The 16,731-nt window shown below is 36.9% G+C and overlaps 1 pseudogene; it reads left to right on the top strand.

The window, feature by feature from the left end:
- The first annotated feature begins 3,409 nt into the window (after positions 1 to 3,409).
- LOC122134628 lies at positions 3,410 to 5,907 on the top strand (annotated as a pseudogene).
- Positions 5,908 to 16,731: the final 10,824 nt, after the last annotated feature.

The raw sequence follows: 16,731 nt of genomic DNA, 5'->3' as shown, positions 1-16,731 counted from the left end.
AAAGTTGGACCAGTCAGGCTAATTTAATAAAGGGTCAGGGGTGTGTGTTTGCATTGACTCTTTTGGGAGTGTGGGCGCGGGACACGACGCCCACTTCGCGCATCTCTACTGCACAGACTCTGGTGCCAAATCAGCGCAATATGGCCAGCACTCTATTGGGACAATGGCGGCTTCACCTTTTCTTCAATGGAATCGTCGCCAACTCAAAACTGTTAAATTAGATAAAATACAAATATGTATTTTTTTGGTGCTTAGTTATAATTTGATGGAATACTTTATTGTGTTTCTGAATTGATGAATTTGTGAGTTTATTTGTATAGATTCAGCCACCGTTTTCATGTGCAGTGATGCAGCATAGTAAGAATTGGGGTTTAAGAAGTTTTGTTTACTGTATTAGTGCATCAACAATAAAACCTCCATTTAACTGAGAGAAGAATAAAAAAAATCCCTTCTGTGTGTGCATTAATAAATGATTAGTGTGTACCACTTTACTTTTACAAGTTCGCACTTGGGTCACAAGGTTAATTATATTCATAAATTAATCTAATAAAAATGGTTCACAGGTCGTTCCACTTTAAGGTTTGCTTTCACAGGTTACTAAGGTTATAATTCTTTAATAAATGGTCACAGGTTGTTTCACTTTACAGTCAGGCGTTCACTTTTACAGGTTGCTAACGTTTAGTAGCGCTAATTAATAAAATGGTCCACAGGTGTTCAACTTTACATGTAGTTTCACTTTTACAGGTTACGCAACGTTTATCACTCATTAATAAATGGTCCACAGGTGTTCACTTTACATTAAGTTTCACACTTTTACAGGTTAATACTAACGTTTATAACTCTGTAATAAATGGTTCAAAAGGTGTTCACCTTATCGATTAAGGTGTCAACGTTTCACAGGTTACTATGTTTATAACTATCTTAATAAAGATGGGTGTCACAGTGTGCTTCACTTACATTAAGGTTCACTTTACAATTACTAACGTTTATAAATCATTAATAAATGGCCAATTACATTAAGGTTCACAGGTAATATTGGAATTAAAATTTGCCAATATTAATATCTCATCACGGTCATGCATGATTGTGTTTTTATTATTTCCCACAAAGAATAGAATAAAGATGATAATTTAGTTCTTGTTAACAAACTATATCTGTTTCAAAGTCATTGCTGTGGACAGCCATAAGGAAACTTTTGTGGAGAATCATTGGTCAGGTAAAGCGTAGGTTTCTGCGGAAGGAAACGTAAGAAACAGGGACAACGAGTCATGAGATATATCTTAAATGAGAAGCGTAACCATAAATACAACCACGACTTCAGTCGTTGCTACTTAATATACATTTTTCTGTGCTGCATCTTATCTCGTGATAATTTAAATCAGCAGTCGATCTGGTTTTGTTAATGACGCATCTAGTGTTATTAACTTATAACTCGTATACTATTTTGTTAGTTGCATTAATACAAACGTTGGGAAAAAGTTAATAAAAGGTGGTCTCACTATTTTGTCAGGTATCCTGCATTAAAAATGCACCCTGTGTTTACGTCAGGGCGATTTAGTAAGCTGACTTAGTTGTATGCGGTTCGTATACGTGCATTTTGTAAGTGATTACTTTCGTCACTGAATTATATAACACCTTTAAAAATCTTTTAATGAAGGGAACCTCAATGTAAAGTGGTTCCAAAAGACAACTAAAAAAAAGTTAGGTAATATAGTAGTTACATTTATATGCATTTAGCATATAGCATTTAGCATAATAGCAAGCTCATGACTTCATTTTTAATAAATTCTCTTGTGTTATGTTAACTGGGGGTAATTGCGATATGATTCAGTATAGGATGTAATAGAGCCAAAACAATCAGCTGTGTAATCCACATGGTCCTTATATCGTGCTAAAACCTAACATGCACTGCATATTACAAAACCAAACAAGATTTATTGTCTTATCTAATGAATACAATATTGGCCATGGTTGTGCTAGTATTGGTAACAACGGACACAGTGCATATTTAAGTAGAAGAATTGTTATAAAATATGAGGTGATTTTGACTCCTTACGTGATGACATATTGAACTGTGATGCAATAATGAGATGCAGTGATAGCCTGTGTCTGGTTATATATATAACAGGTAGGTGTCTTACCCCATTGTAGTCAATGCTATAAGGGATGCAGGCATTAGACGGAGCATGCACTGTCCCTGCTTCTCATTGGCTTTGTCCTGATTGTCATTCATCATTAGATTGCTGCATCACTTCCAGGACCATGCTTCAAAATGTGTATTTGACCAAACTGATTTTTGATCCAGGCCTATGGCAACAAGGCGATTATTGTAGTATATGGTGGGTATTTGTTCATTGCTTGGCTACAATCAGGAAATTGCACAAGACACTATTAATCGTACTGTGTTACGTTACTAATACTCCAGAGCCAGCTCAACGCAGGATGGTAATGGGTATGGAGTAACAAAAATTTACTTAATGCGAGTTTAATGCAATGTATATTTATTTATTTTGAACTGCATAGAGAATCATCTTGAATATAAACCAATATTGATAAGTGTGTTGTTGCATAGAAATATGTGAAAGCGATTGTTTAAGTTTGAATGCTCGCCTTTATGTCCTTACTCTCTGTTTTTCTCGTCATGACTGTTAGTATTTTGATTCCGCGAGAGCTTTCCGCTGGGGCTAATCCTACTACTATAAACTGTGCTGTAGAGGAATAATCAAACAAGGGAGCCGAGTCATAAAAAAGCGAAAAAACTGCCTAACATCACACGAATCAAGAACATAGTGTACTACTACAAATCATTTTGATATCATGTAGCATACCCACTGACAGGCAGAGATCAGCAGTGCGTGGTCTATGGGCCTGATGAGGAAAGAGCTCCCGTACATTGTGAAGGTGCTGGTCCACTTTAGGGTAGCCCGTGCTATCGATCGGGAACAGATCTGGGTTCCTCGTCTATTGTAGTTTCAAGAATTTGAGGCCTTTCGGATACCAATGGTGGTTTAAATGATTGTTTTTTTTTTTTTTTTAAGTGCATTAGCTTTTTTTGGTTGTTTTTTTGAGGTGTTTTGTGTTTCTGTTGTGGTTGGTTTTGTTTTTTTTAGGTTCTTCCGGTAATGGACATCCTGATCGTCTACAGCCTTATTGACTGACCGTAGTGAAACCTGTGCATCAAAACCTAAGATTAATGTATATTCTTGTTACAGACATTGTTTACTTTTTTTCTTGACAGATCAGTTATTTTTTCAGAGTCCTGTTCCTGTTTTGGTGAACAAGACGAGAATTCCCCCGACATTTTTCACGATGGGTCCCCCTTCTCCCTAGTGATGCTATCAAGTAAAGCTATTGCAAACTCCGTCTTGCAGTTTTAAGCTGGACCTGGGTAGAGTGGTAGCGAGGAGACATGAGTATAGGTCGCTTTGGCTCTTCAGGGCTTACTGAAGGAGCTGTGAGTTACATGGCATATGTGCTTTGCTTATCAGGGCTATGATTCTCTCTTATACGACGCACAGAGCACTGGAAATCATTCGTGCCTGAACCTTCCACTGCCTGGGTGGTAGTGGTCTTTCTCAGCTGAAGGGGAGCTACACACCCTTCTTGAGAGACTACATGGAACAGAATGTCACTGGGATACAGTGGATTGCTAGTGAGGCATGGGTTTACAGCCTCTGTGTTCACAGGAAGTGAATATTACCCTTTCTTTGGGAGGGACCATAGGATTTGGTATACGTCAGGGCCAAATCACCTGGGCTTGAAGAGAGAGTATCTCACAACAGTCAACCCAGATAGGTACCCCCTCAAATCCTCTGGTTCATGAAGCTGTGGGGGTTTTTTTTTATATGGCTGCTCTCCCCCAATCCAGTTCCAGCTTGAATAATCATCTGACCTCCTGTTACAGGGGAAGGAGACTCTAAGGGGTGCAGCACTCTGCCTATTTTAATCACTTCCAGCCCCCGCATCTTCTCTATAATGTTTATAAAGGAGTGTATGCCATGGCTTATTCCCTGCATAATCTTATTCACTGTACACCTGGAAAAGGGCCAATTTAGTAACTCCACATGTCCAATCCTCATGCGTGATGTCTACCCATTGGCAGGTACCTCAAAATAAACAGTGCTTAAATGTTTAATGTTAAAGTAACTGTGTACCAGGTTAAGTGACTTGAACCATTGTAAACAAACGTCTTGTTTTTATCTCTTTAACACAATATTTCAACAGTTACAGCAGTATCTCCGAAGAAGTGTCATCACTCATTTCAGGAGAGACAGTGAACTTTGACATGAAAGGGCGATTCTATTCCCATCTTATGACCTTATAAACTGGCAGAGGGGCTCAGCTGGTAAATATTGAGTTTGTTAATGTGGGCATAGTTTGACGGTTTGCACAAGAATCTGGCCCAAGAACTGGTCATCCAAGAGATAGGCTATCATGTGGCCCGGGCCATCAGACTGAGGGCAAGCTGTTCTACACAGTGTATTTCCGTACATGAGATTCCATGTTCTGAAGTTCTGTAGGGTCAAATGGAGGTAAAGTGTCTTAAATAAAGAATTGCTCATTAATCTGAAGATGGCAGTTCTATCTATGGAAAGGAAACGCAAAAGGCTATAGTAATCCTTGTTTTTTTTGCAGTCTATGTCAAAGTATGTCACATGCCCATTAATTCATTCTGGTTAGTTGTCTAGTTTGTTTTCTTTGTTAAGTAATTATTTCTGCTTTTGACCTGAAATATAAACTAATATTCATTTCTAATTTATGTGGATCTGTTGGCTTAAGCAGGTGCTGGTGTCTGTGTGCAGCAACAGCTGTGCTCCAGGATTCAGGAAAGCTGTCCGGGCGTGGCCACCCTTTGTGCTGCTTTGACTGTGTATCATGTGACAGTGGCAAAATCAGTAATAAGACAGGTTGGAGAACAACTTCAATAATGCAGCAATAAATCTCATGAAAAGTGATCTTCATCCTCATTTTTATAGTCTTTCCCTCTCTTTAGATTCAGTAGAGTGTATGGCCTGTTCTGAAGATTACTGGTCAAATGCTGATGGAACAGTGTGTATTCCAAAAGTGGTTGAATTCCTGTCCCATGATGCAATGGGATTGACCCTAACAGTAATAGCTTTAGTTGGGGCGTGCCTAACTTTAGCTGTGTTTGCCTGTATTTCTCTTTTACAGAAACACTCCTGTAGTACGCATAAATAACTCAGAACTCAGTTTTTTCATTTTGTTATCGCTGACTCTATGTTTTCTTTGTGCTTTGGTGTTTATTGGGAACCTACATCCTGGTCCTGCATGCTGCGACACACTGCCTTCAGCATCACTTTCTCTCTCTGCATCTCCTGCATTCTTGGCAAGACTTTAGTGGTGTTGGCAGCTTTTACAGCTACCCGGCCTGGAAACAATATAATGAAATGATTTGGGGCCCCACACAGCAGCGAATAATCATCTTCTGCTGCACTCTGGTCCAGGTGATCATATGTACCGCCTGGCTTGTAACATCCCCCTCCTTTCCCCTATAGAAACACTAAATATCAACAGTCCAAGATCATCCTGGATTGCAGTGTGGGCTCTGATCTGGCCTTCTGGGGTGTGCTGGGATATATTGGCCTTTTTTGGCTTGTGTCTGTTTTTTTTTTTTGCTTTTCTGGCTTGGCCGGAAGTTGCCAGGCAATTTTAATGAGGCCAAATACATCACCTTCAGCATGCTTATAATTTTGTGCAGTGTGGCTGGCATTTGTACCTGCATATGTCAGTTCACCTGGTAAATTTACAACTGCTGTGGAAATTTTTGCCATTTTAGCATCTAGTTTTAGGTCTCCTCTTCTGCTTGTTCACCCCCCAAGGGTTTATATAATTTTAATAAAGCCTCAGAAAAACACCAAACAACATCTAAATGGAAAAGACAAATAATACAATTCACCATGTGATGAGCCCAGTACAAATGGAATGAAATAGAAATAATCCTTAAAATGCAAAATAAAATATATATCTAAATTACCAAAATAGCAACAGACATTAAATCAACACAAATTTATTTATTTATTTATTATAAGTAGGAGTCAAATGTCATACTTTCCTAATTTTAACTTAACACTAATTATGTTTGGAGTTCTGTTCAGTCCCAACACATTTACAATTTACAGAGTGATTGTATAAAAGAAGATATATATATCTATATAGATTCATTCATGGCATTGGTCTCTAGAAGCATCTTGGAGACGTTGCCACAGTTCTTCTGGATTCTGTTTCTTCATGTTATTCCAGACAGACTGGATGATGATGAGTTCAGATCTCTGTGTGAAGCACTGGCTGTTGCAAACAAAAATCGCACAGGATTATAACAATTAATTGCACAAAATTAATGTTTAACAATGTAAACTGATATCTCCCACTGACACACTACAGAAAAAAAAATGAAATAACTGACTTTAAACCATTTTTTTAGCTGGTAAAAATACTATTTGATATTATTTTTGAAACAGTGCCACATAATTTGCAAAAATATAACTACAATGTCAGAGTGTATTCACAAATTATTTATTTCAATAAACCAAATGTAAATTATTTAATCAATTAATACAAAATTACCTTTCATATTTATATATTAAATACTAAAATTAGAAGAAATGGAATGAAGGGAACCATGTTTTTCAACAAAAGAAACATAAAACAGGGAACCCAAAAAGAGGGTTAATTTCTTATTGTTACCATTCATACAAAATATGACATGTATACAATTAGATATCAAACAAATGGTTCAGCAGTGTGTTCTAGTGTATTAATTTACTGGACACTACAATGATGTTCTTCTTTTCCTGCAAAATGTTTTGAGAGACCACCATTGGTACAACACAGGCCAAACTCAATTCTACATCTTTACTGGGACAGTAACAGTCCATTCTATTTATAAGTAATAATAATAGTAATAATGATAATAATAATTCAGGAATAAAAATATTAAGGACAAAAAATGCAGCGTGCAGAATATGACCTATTTGTCAGAATTGAATAAGATTGTAAACTTGTAAAAAGTAGTATAGTGCCAGAAATAAATATAAAAATGCATTTGAAATGAACACATTTCTCCACGGATTGATAGGGGGCGGAGTGACTTTGAAGAAAGCAAGTTGTGTGTTTTTTTTTTTTTTTACTTATGATAATATTGTAATTATAACTGACTATTAAAATATATTAACCACGCCCTCTGTACGTTTTTTTTGCCCACCTTTTCCCCTTGCAAATTCATTGTCACAGAAAACAATAGTGGCTATTTAAACATGGTGTAATGCTCACCTGATAAACTTGTGGAGTTCGCTGTTCCAACAGGAGACATGCATGTTTCACTCATAACAGTACTCTGCATTGCCAGGCTTTGTCCTGCTGTGTGTGGAGTTCATTTTGGCACCTGCATCCTGCAAGGCAACCCAGCAGCCCCCTGCACTCTTCAAGAATGGAGACTTTGGTTATTGGGGGGTTTTCTCCATTCATGACTATCTTAGGACAGAGAAGCACACTTACACTAAACAGCCACAACCACTAGAGTGCAGTGGGAGGTTAGCATATACATGTAGGAAGGGATCAAATATTTTTAACTAGCATGATACTGCATATATTTAACCTGTTCAAAGTTTGTGAAAATTTACAATGATCTGTTGTTTGTAATCTTATGAAATGATTATGGAAAATTGGATATGCAATTGTATTTATGTTACGTATATTTAATATATTGTATAATATAATATATTTCCGTCTATTTCAACAGTGTGGGTTTCAGAGAGATGCGCTTTGTTCGTGCCTTTGAATTCGCCATTGAGGAGATCAACAACAGCTCTGATGTCCTACCTGGCGTCACTTTAGGGTATCATATATATGACTCTTGTGCCTCTGTGCCAATGGCAGTCAAAGTAGCCTTTCAGCTTGCCTTAACGGACTAGATCTAATATTTAACGACACTGATTCCTGTGCAAAATCTGCAGCTGTTACAGCAGTAGTCGCAGAATCTGGCTCCACACCGTCTATAAGCATTTCAAGACTTCTCGGTCCATTTGGAATTCCACAGGTGCGGGCACAATATGAAGAATGTTTTTTTTTTTTCATCAAAGATATATGGATAGATAGATAGATGTTTTTGGACCTACACAGTATAAGTTACAAGACTTTGGTGTTTTGTGATGGGTTGCTTACTTTTCCCCTTTCTTTTCACGGTGCACAATAGGTGAGCCATTACGCAACGTGCGCGTGTCTCAGTGACAAGCGGCGGTATCCTACTTTCAGGACCATCCCCAGCGATCACCATCAAGCGGCAGCACTGGCACGGATGGTCAAGCACTTCGGATGGACGTGGATCGGGGCTGTGCGCAGTGATTTCAGACTACGGGAACAATGGCATGGCATCATTCTGAAAGCTGCAGAGCAGGAGGGAATCTGTGTGGGGTATTCTGAGGCCTATTACAGGACCCAGCCACGCAGCAAACTGAAAGAGTCGCGGATGTCATTCGCAGATCAATGGCTCGTATAATAGTTGCTTTCCTGGCCTCAGGTGATATGAGAATCCTTTTAGAAGAGTTTGAGCCAGCAGCCTCCTCCCCCGATGCAGTGGATTGGCAGCGCTGGCGTGGGTTACAGACCCAGAAATGCTGCGTTTTTAATTTGTGTATCGGTGCTGTAGGCTTTGGAGTCCCGCGGTCTGTTATCCCTGGTTTTCGTAATTTTCTACTTGACCTGTCTCTACAACAAGCACTCAATTTTCCCCTGCTGACAGAATTTTGGGAAAGTTCATTCAGCTGTAGTCTAAACCGGCAGACAGGTTCTTCTACTGGTATGCCAGCATGTGATGGCACGGAGGACCTGCGCGCTTTACAGAACCCGTACACAGACACGTCCCAGTTGAGGATCACTAACATGGTGTACAAAGCCACATACGCTATAGCGCATGCCCCTCGATGCTATTGTCTGTAACAAAAACATTGTGACAAAAAACGTAAACGTTGAACCGCGGCAGGTACATTTCTCTTGTTGTACTCAAACTGACTTTTTAAATTACGTTCAACAAAGAGAGATATATACGTTTAATCTAATTAAACGTTTCTTCTTCTATGTGCCTTTGTATTGTGTGTGTATGAGTTTGTTTTATATATATATATATATATATATATATATATATATATATATATATATATATATATATATATATATACATATATACATACGCTTACATACATATATATATATATATATATATATATATATATATATATATATATATATATATATATATATATAGGCTACATGCGATGATGTACACACACACACAACTCCATCTGGATTTTTGTTTTGTCCCTCCCCTGCAGGTTTTTGATAAGCTTAAGCAAGTAAACTTCACTCAAAATAATTATCATATTTCGCTTGACGCCAATGGAGACCCTGTGGCAACCTATGAACTTTATTGAATTGGCAGCTTCAGGAAGGCGGTTCAATTGATTTTTGTGACAGTGGGCCGGTATGATGCATCATCCCAACCCAGCGCTAAGAATTCAGCCTGAGTAAGAGCTATTGGCCCCGGAGCGATTGGCAAAAGAAACGGGTATAAAAATATTTTGTTATGTTTCTAATAGTGAATATCTGTGAGTCATGTGTATTTATTTACCACTGCAGGTGCGCCAATGATCTGTGTGCAGTGATAGCTGTCCACCTGGCACTAGGGAAGGCTTTTCGTAGACAGAAAGGAAGACCTGTCTGCTGTTAAGGACTGCATTAAGTGTGCTGAAGCTGAGAGATCAGCAACAGACAGGTGCGTTTTTTTTTTTTTTCCGGGCTTAAAGCAACCCTGCTCCACCAAGCCATTTATCAATCACCGTTCCATTTCTGACAATCCATCCTGGGGCTAAAGCGTTGATGTGTAATTTAGCTATTAATTCAATTTTTTCCAGATTCTGTGGGTTGCTTTATCCATGCCATCCTGAATACTGGCCCAACAAAGGAGAAGGAACAAATGTCTTCCAAAAACAGTGGAGTTTCTCTCCTGGGATGAGATCCTCGAGCATCATCCTCACTGTTATTTTTTCTCTGTAGCCGAAGCTTTGGTAGCTTTGAGCATGGCTTTAGTGTTCTACAGAAACAGGACCTCTCCGATGGTAAAAGCCAACAACTCAGAGCTGAGCTTCCACTACACGCTTTCTCACTGGCTCTGTGTTTTCTCTCTCTCTCTGTTCACTACTTTCACATTGGTCAAGGCTCCACTGAGTGGTCCTGCATGTTCAGCCACACACAGCATTTGGAATCCGCGCTTGTCCTCTGTATCTCCGCAATGGTTTTGAGGGAAAACAATTGTGGTGTTAATAGCATTCAGAACCTTTACTTCCAGGAAGTAATGTTATGAAATGGTTTGGACCTCCTCAACAGAGAGACTCAGTGTTTTTGGGCTTCACTCTTGTACAGGTACTTATATGTCACAACTGTGGGTGAGAGCTGCAGAGCACCGCAGCTGTAGTCTAACAACATAAAAGGAAGGCACAACAAAACTATTAATTCCATCGCGGACATCTTCACTCATCACAACAGAACTCCTCCTAAGTCAGTTTCACACTGGATGTGTAAGCAGAGCGTAAGTACCAAATATATTTTATGTTACTCATGTCAGCAAATTAAAGCATTCACACTAGACGCAGAAGCGGCAGTGGCGCGAATTAAATCGACAATGGGTCGTTTTTGGTCAAAATACACATTGACGTGAAAAAGGAACAAATTTGCTATAAAAGAATACAAGTGATTTATACTCTAATTTAATAGCTTATAACTTGCACTGTGAAGCACTATGAATAAATTAATAAAAAATTAAAGAAAATAATAAAATAACATGCCCAAAAACACAGAATTGCAAGTTTGTTTGCTCAAACCTCAAAAGCATGTTTAACCCTCAAGCATCCTTCATAACAGCCCTTATCTTTTGTGGCCATATCACTATCTTTGATACTTTATGCATTTATTATTATTATTATTTAGCTCTAAAAGTATCATATTTATGTAAAATATGCTTATTTTATGTTACATTTAATATTTATTTTACTAAAAAAAAAAAAAAAATCTTTCAGATGTTCAGACAAAACCTAAAAATCTGATGACTTTGGAGACATCTGGGGCCCGTTTCAATTAGGAGGTTCAACCAACTGAGTTAAAACTTGAACTCTGAGCTGACTTACTCTGAGATGGGTTTTCAATCAGAACAGCTGAATTGTGTAAGTTCAGTCAACTCTGAGTAGGTTGACTCTGAGTTTAGCGTGTGCACCACAACTATGAAAAGCCATGATCAATGGAGCTCCGATATTACGATTCACCATGGCAACAGCTCCCGACAAAAAGATGTCTGCATACTTCAGACTCAATACAAATTTAATTCTTATCACTGTTATAATATCAGTCTATAACAGGCTATTCATTTTCATGTTATCTCACGGGCAAAAAAATATTTATAAAATAATAATAATAATAATAATAATAATTGAAGTGCATTTTTCTTATTTTGCAAATGATTTGCCAATAGGTTAAGAAAAATACGGCAGCAGATATTTACACTAAGTGGAATTAACATACTTCCTTAGTGATAGATCCTATTTACAGTAGGCTAAGTGAAAATAGCTCTAGATGCTATTTACACTTAGTGAAAATCGTGATATATTCTATTTACCATGTAAAAGTAGCAGTTCTTTGCAATAGGCTAAGTGTAAATAATAATTAGATGCTATTTATACTTTATACTGGCAGATACATACTAGGCCTATTTGCACCTCAGTATTGTACATTAAAAGGATGCAATAATGACAGATTGTAAATTATTATATTTATTAAAATTATAAATACTTTTATCATTATTAAACACTCGTTAGGCACTTTACTTAAATTTTTAGAACATTTTCGTCATTTTTATTTGAAAATAAATTCTAATGTGATATGTGAGATTGCAGATTAAATAATAATAAATTTTTTTTTTTTTTTTTTTTTTTAAAAAGTGTGTGTGTGTTTTCAGGTAGCAAACTTCGGAAAAGTAGCCAAGTCTTGTACCACTCAGATTAAGGAAACTATATATATATATATATATATATTATACACACACACACTTTTGTCCCAAAGGATGCTTGAGGGTTAAACGCTAAAAAAGAACATAGCTTAAGTTAAAGATTCATTTTATTATATTCACCTTATTTTTCAACACAGAAGTAAGCTGATCTATTTCAACTGTAAACGCTGCCTTACCTTGAATGACGTCATTCTGCTGCCCTTCTGAGACCTATTGTAAACAAGGTCATGTGACTGACCCTGAGTGGTTGGTTCGCTATAAAACATCCGGGTGAACCAAGCACTTTCTGCCTTTCTCACCTCTTCTGAGACTGATTCTGAGAATTTACATGTATATACTGATATTTGGAATAATTACCCTTTCAGCACTAGAGTATATAGTGCAGGCACCTGGTGACCCAGAGGATTGTGGTATTTCCCCCCCTATATTTCAGTAAGTGGTTAGTTTTGTATTATTCTAATTACTAGTTGATACAGATTGTTTTCTAATGCTTTTGGATGCATATATATTTGGTGAGTAGCTTTTTGTTATATTATTTATATAAATCTAAAGGAGCATTAAACCCACTGTTCCGCTGTTTGCAGTGGGGGGACTTTGCTAACTGTTGATCTGTGCGTTTGCACATAGAATTGATATGGAAATAATGCAAGATCACACGTGAGATCAGAGTACTCGGGCGAGACTGAAAATGTTATTAAAATAAGGCCCGAAAGAAGTTTATGATACAAATGTTTGACAAAACTTTCCTCCATTTCTTGGGTCCAAATAGACAGAGAAGGAGCCTTTCTCAGAACTGAAGCCATGCTTGCTGCAATGGTCTATAACTCCTCCTCGATCTTCCCGCTGCCCTGTATCTTGCTCTCTCATTGGCTGTAGGTCATCGCTGATGTATTTTTCAGTCTAAACTCATTTCAGTCAGTGCTACTTGATGTTGATTCTGTGATGTATCTCTTTGATAATTAAGTTGGCTTGAAAAAGCCATCTTAATGAAATCCTATTTAAACTTCTTCTTCTGTGACTAAATTTTAAAATGTATCTCCTCCTAGAATTTTAAAGCTACAACCACCAAACTCGGGTCAGACCTTCAGATTGGTCAGTCGGGTTGCTATATCTTTTCTGACTGATCTGGCTTACAGTTTTCGTAAACCAGACTATCAAAACCACCTAAAATCCCATAGACTTTCATTGAGGGGTGAAAATAAGACTTGTGTATTAAAGATGTCTACTGCCATATCAAAGCTTAAAAACTCCCTACTGAAAATACAGCTAAAACCAGCCTAAGCTGATTGTTTGCCTTTGGTGGTCTCCCAAGCTAGATAGCAGGGTGACATTGATTCAATGTTGAAATTCCATCAGAATCATCATTTTGGTTGAGGTTGAAAATTCAGTGCTAAATAACATTGGATCAATGTTGATAATTCAATGCTTTTTTAGTGTTGAAAAGACAAATATTGAATTAATGTCGGTTTTTGGTCTGTATTTCCCCCACGGTGGAATTTAGACTGTCAATCCCTCATTCAACACTTTAATGCAAATGCAGATAAATTTGGTACATTTTTATGAAATGCTCATCAGAGGATGACTCCTGTTAATTTTGTGAACTCATCATCACTAGCACCAAAAATAAATAAATAAATAAACAACTCACCTAAACTACATTTTAATAGCGAGAATTCAGGTTTCTTCATGCGCCTCAATCCAGTCCATTAGGCGTCAGTAATGTAACTTCACGCTCGCTGCAAACCGCCAATCAAATCAAAGCACGCCGTAACAGATTTCAAATGTGCAACAGACAGAGACGAGGCCAAAGGGCAGTGAAAAGTGGTTTTTAGAGGTAAGTAATAAAAAATTACTTTCAAAACGCGGCATAAAATATAACGCACAGAAATAATAATAATAATATAAAAATCTGTGTATTTTAAAACATTAAAATGTAATGTTTTAAAATACAAAGCCATTTAAAACATTATACAGTATCTGAAAAATAGAGGACACAGAGTGAGCTGCTGTGTGGAAAGTGCATAATCCAATTTGTCCCAAACTTGAAACATGCTTTATATTAAGTGTTTCAAAATAATATGCATGTATTGTGTGTATTGAAAAATACAATCCTTTATTAAAAGCTCATCCCAGTCTGTGAATCATGGCCTATATGTATTGAGGGTTCCACAAAGTTTGTTTTTGTTTTGTTTTAAATAAAAGAATCACTTGTTTTACTTAAATGTGATGCTATTTTCGTGTTCAAATAGTTTTTTTTAAATTGTTTGGGGGCAAAAATAAATATTTCCATGTAAACTGAAGGATGTTGTTTACTTTGAGTGACCTTTTGATTCAAAACCATATTAATTGCAGTCCTAGATGTTTTCTGATTGAAAAGAGTAAAAATCAAGATTGGTTTGATCATATTCCATGTAGATTCAATGTTAAATAAGTGGTTTAGTTTAAGTTGAAGAAATGTTGATTTTTATGACCCATCTTTGAAATATTATTTGATGAAAAATCAATGTTAAACTTCAACATTGATTCAATGTTAATTTGGTTTTAATGCATTAACATTGATTCAGCATTGATTCAATGTTGGTCTGCTATCTGGTGGTTTTTACTGAATCAACTGGTTTTAGCTGGATTAGCATAGAAACATGCTAACAACATGCTGGTAACTTGCTAATCAGGCTAGAAACATGCATTATCATGGTTTTAAAGTGGTTTTGGCCACTGTCACGCTAGTCTTAGTTGGTTTTTAGCTGTTTTTTTATTTAATCAACTGGTTTTAGCTGGATTAGCATAGAAACATGCTAACAACATGCTAGTAACTGGCTAGTTAGGCTAGAAACATGCTTTTAACATGGTTAAAACGAGTTTTGGCCACTGTCACGCTGGTCTTAGCTGTTTCTTACTGAATCAACTAGTTTTAGATGGATTGGCATAGAAACATGCTAACAACGTGCTAGTAACTGGCTAATCAGGCTAGAAACATGCTTTTAACATGGTTTTAAAGTGGTTTTGGGCACTGTCACGCTGGTCTTAGCTGTTTTGTAACGTTTTTTTTTTTTTTTTTTTTTTTTTTTTTACTGAATTGGTTTTTTTTGGATTAGCATAGAAACATGCTAACAACATGCTGGTAACTTGCTAATCAGGCTAGAAACATGCATTATCATGGTTTTAAAGTGGTTTTGGCCACTGTCACGCTAGTCTTAGTTGGTTTTTAGCTGTTTTTTTTACTGAATCAACTGGTTTTAGATGGATTAGCATAGAAACATGCTGAAAACATGCTAGTAACTTGTTAATCAGGCTAGAAACATGCTTTTAACATGGTTTTAAAGTGGTTTTGGCCACTGTCATGCTGGTCTTAGCTGTTTTTTAGCTGTTTTTTTTTTTTTTTTTTTTTTTTTTTTTACTGAATCAACTGGTTTTAGGTGGTTTTAGTTGGATTAGCATAGAAACATGCTAGCAACATGCTAGTAACTTGCTAGTCAGGCTAGAAACATGCTTTTTACATGGTTTTAAAGTGGTTTTGGCAACTGTCACGCTGGTCTTAGCTGGTTTGTAGCTGGTTTTTACTGAATCAACTGGTTTTAGCTGGATTAGCATATAAACATGTTAATAACATGCTAGTAACTTGCTAATCAGACTAGAAACATGTTTTAAACATGGTTTTAAAGTGGTTTTGGCCACTGTCACACTAGTCTTAGCTGTTTTAAAGTTTTTTTTTTTTTTTTTTTTTTACTGAATCAACTGATTTTAGCTGGTTTTGGTAACTTGGCTGGTTTTAGCTTCTTTTTTTTTTTACCGAATCAAATAGTTTTTGCTGGATTAGCATAGAAATATGTTAACAACATGCTAGTAATTTGCTAATCAGGTTAGAAACATGCTAACAAAATGCTAGTAACTTGTTAATCATGCTAGCAACATGCCAGTAACTTATTAATCATGTTAGCAACATGCTAGAAACATGTAAACAACATGCTAGTTACTTGCTAATCATGCTAATGACATGCTAGTTACTTGCTAATCAATGCTATCAACATGCTAGAGACATGATAGTCACTTGCCATTCATGCAAGAAATATGCTAGTCACTTGTTAATTATGATAGCAACATGCTGGTAACTTGTTAAAGGGTTAGTTCACCCAAATATTAAAATTATGTCATTAATGACTCACCCTCATGTCGTTCCAAACCCGTAAGACCTCCGTTCATCTTCGGAACACAGTTTAAGATATTTTAGATTTAGTCCGAGAGCTTTCAGTCCCTCCATTGAGAATGTATGTACAGTATACTGTCCACGTCCAAAAGGGTAATAAATACATCTTCAAAGTAGTCCATGTGACATCAGAGGGTCCGTTAGAATTTTTTGAAGCATCGAAAATACATTTTGGTCCAAAAATATCAAAAACTACGACTTTATTCAGCATTGACTTCTCTCCCTGGTCTGTTATGAGCGCGTTCACCTCACATCCGGTTCGCGAACGAATCACTCGATGTAACCGGATCTTCTTGAACCAGTTCACCAAATCGAACTGAATCGTTTGAAACGGTTCGCGTCAACAATAAGCATTAATCCACCAATGACTTAAGCTGTTAACTTTTTTTAACCTGGCTGACACTCCCTCTGAGTTAAAATAAATCAATATCCCGGAGTAATTTCATTTACTCAAACA

The sequence above is a fragment of the Cyprinus carpio genome, unplaced genomic scaffold (assembly GCF_018340385.1).
Source record: "Cyprinus carpio isolate SPL01 unplaced genomic scaffold, ASM1834038v1 S000006739, whole genome shotgun sequence".
NCBI classification, from domain to species: Eukaryota; Metazoa; Chordata; class Actinopteri; order Cypriniformes; family Cyprinidae; genus Cyprinus; species Cyprinus carpio.
Note: the sequence above shows the minus strand (reverse complement) of the source record. Positions and strands in the feature narration are given on the sequence as shown.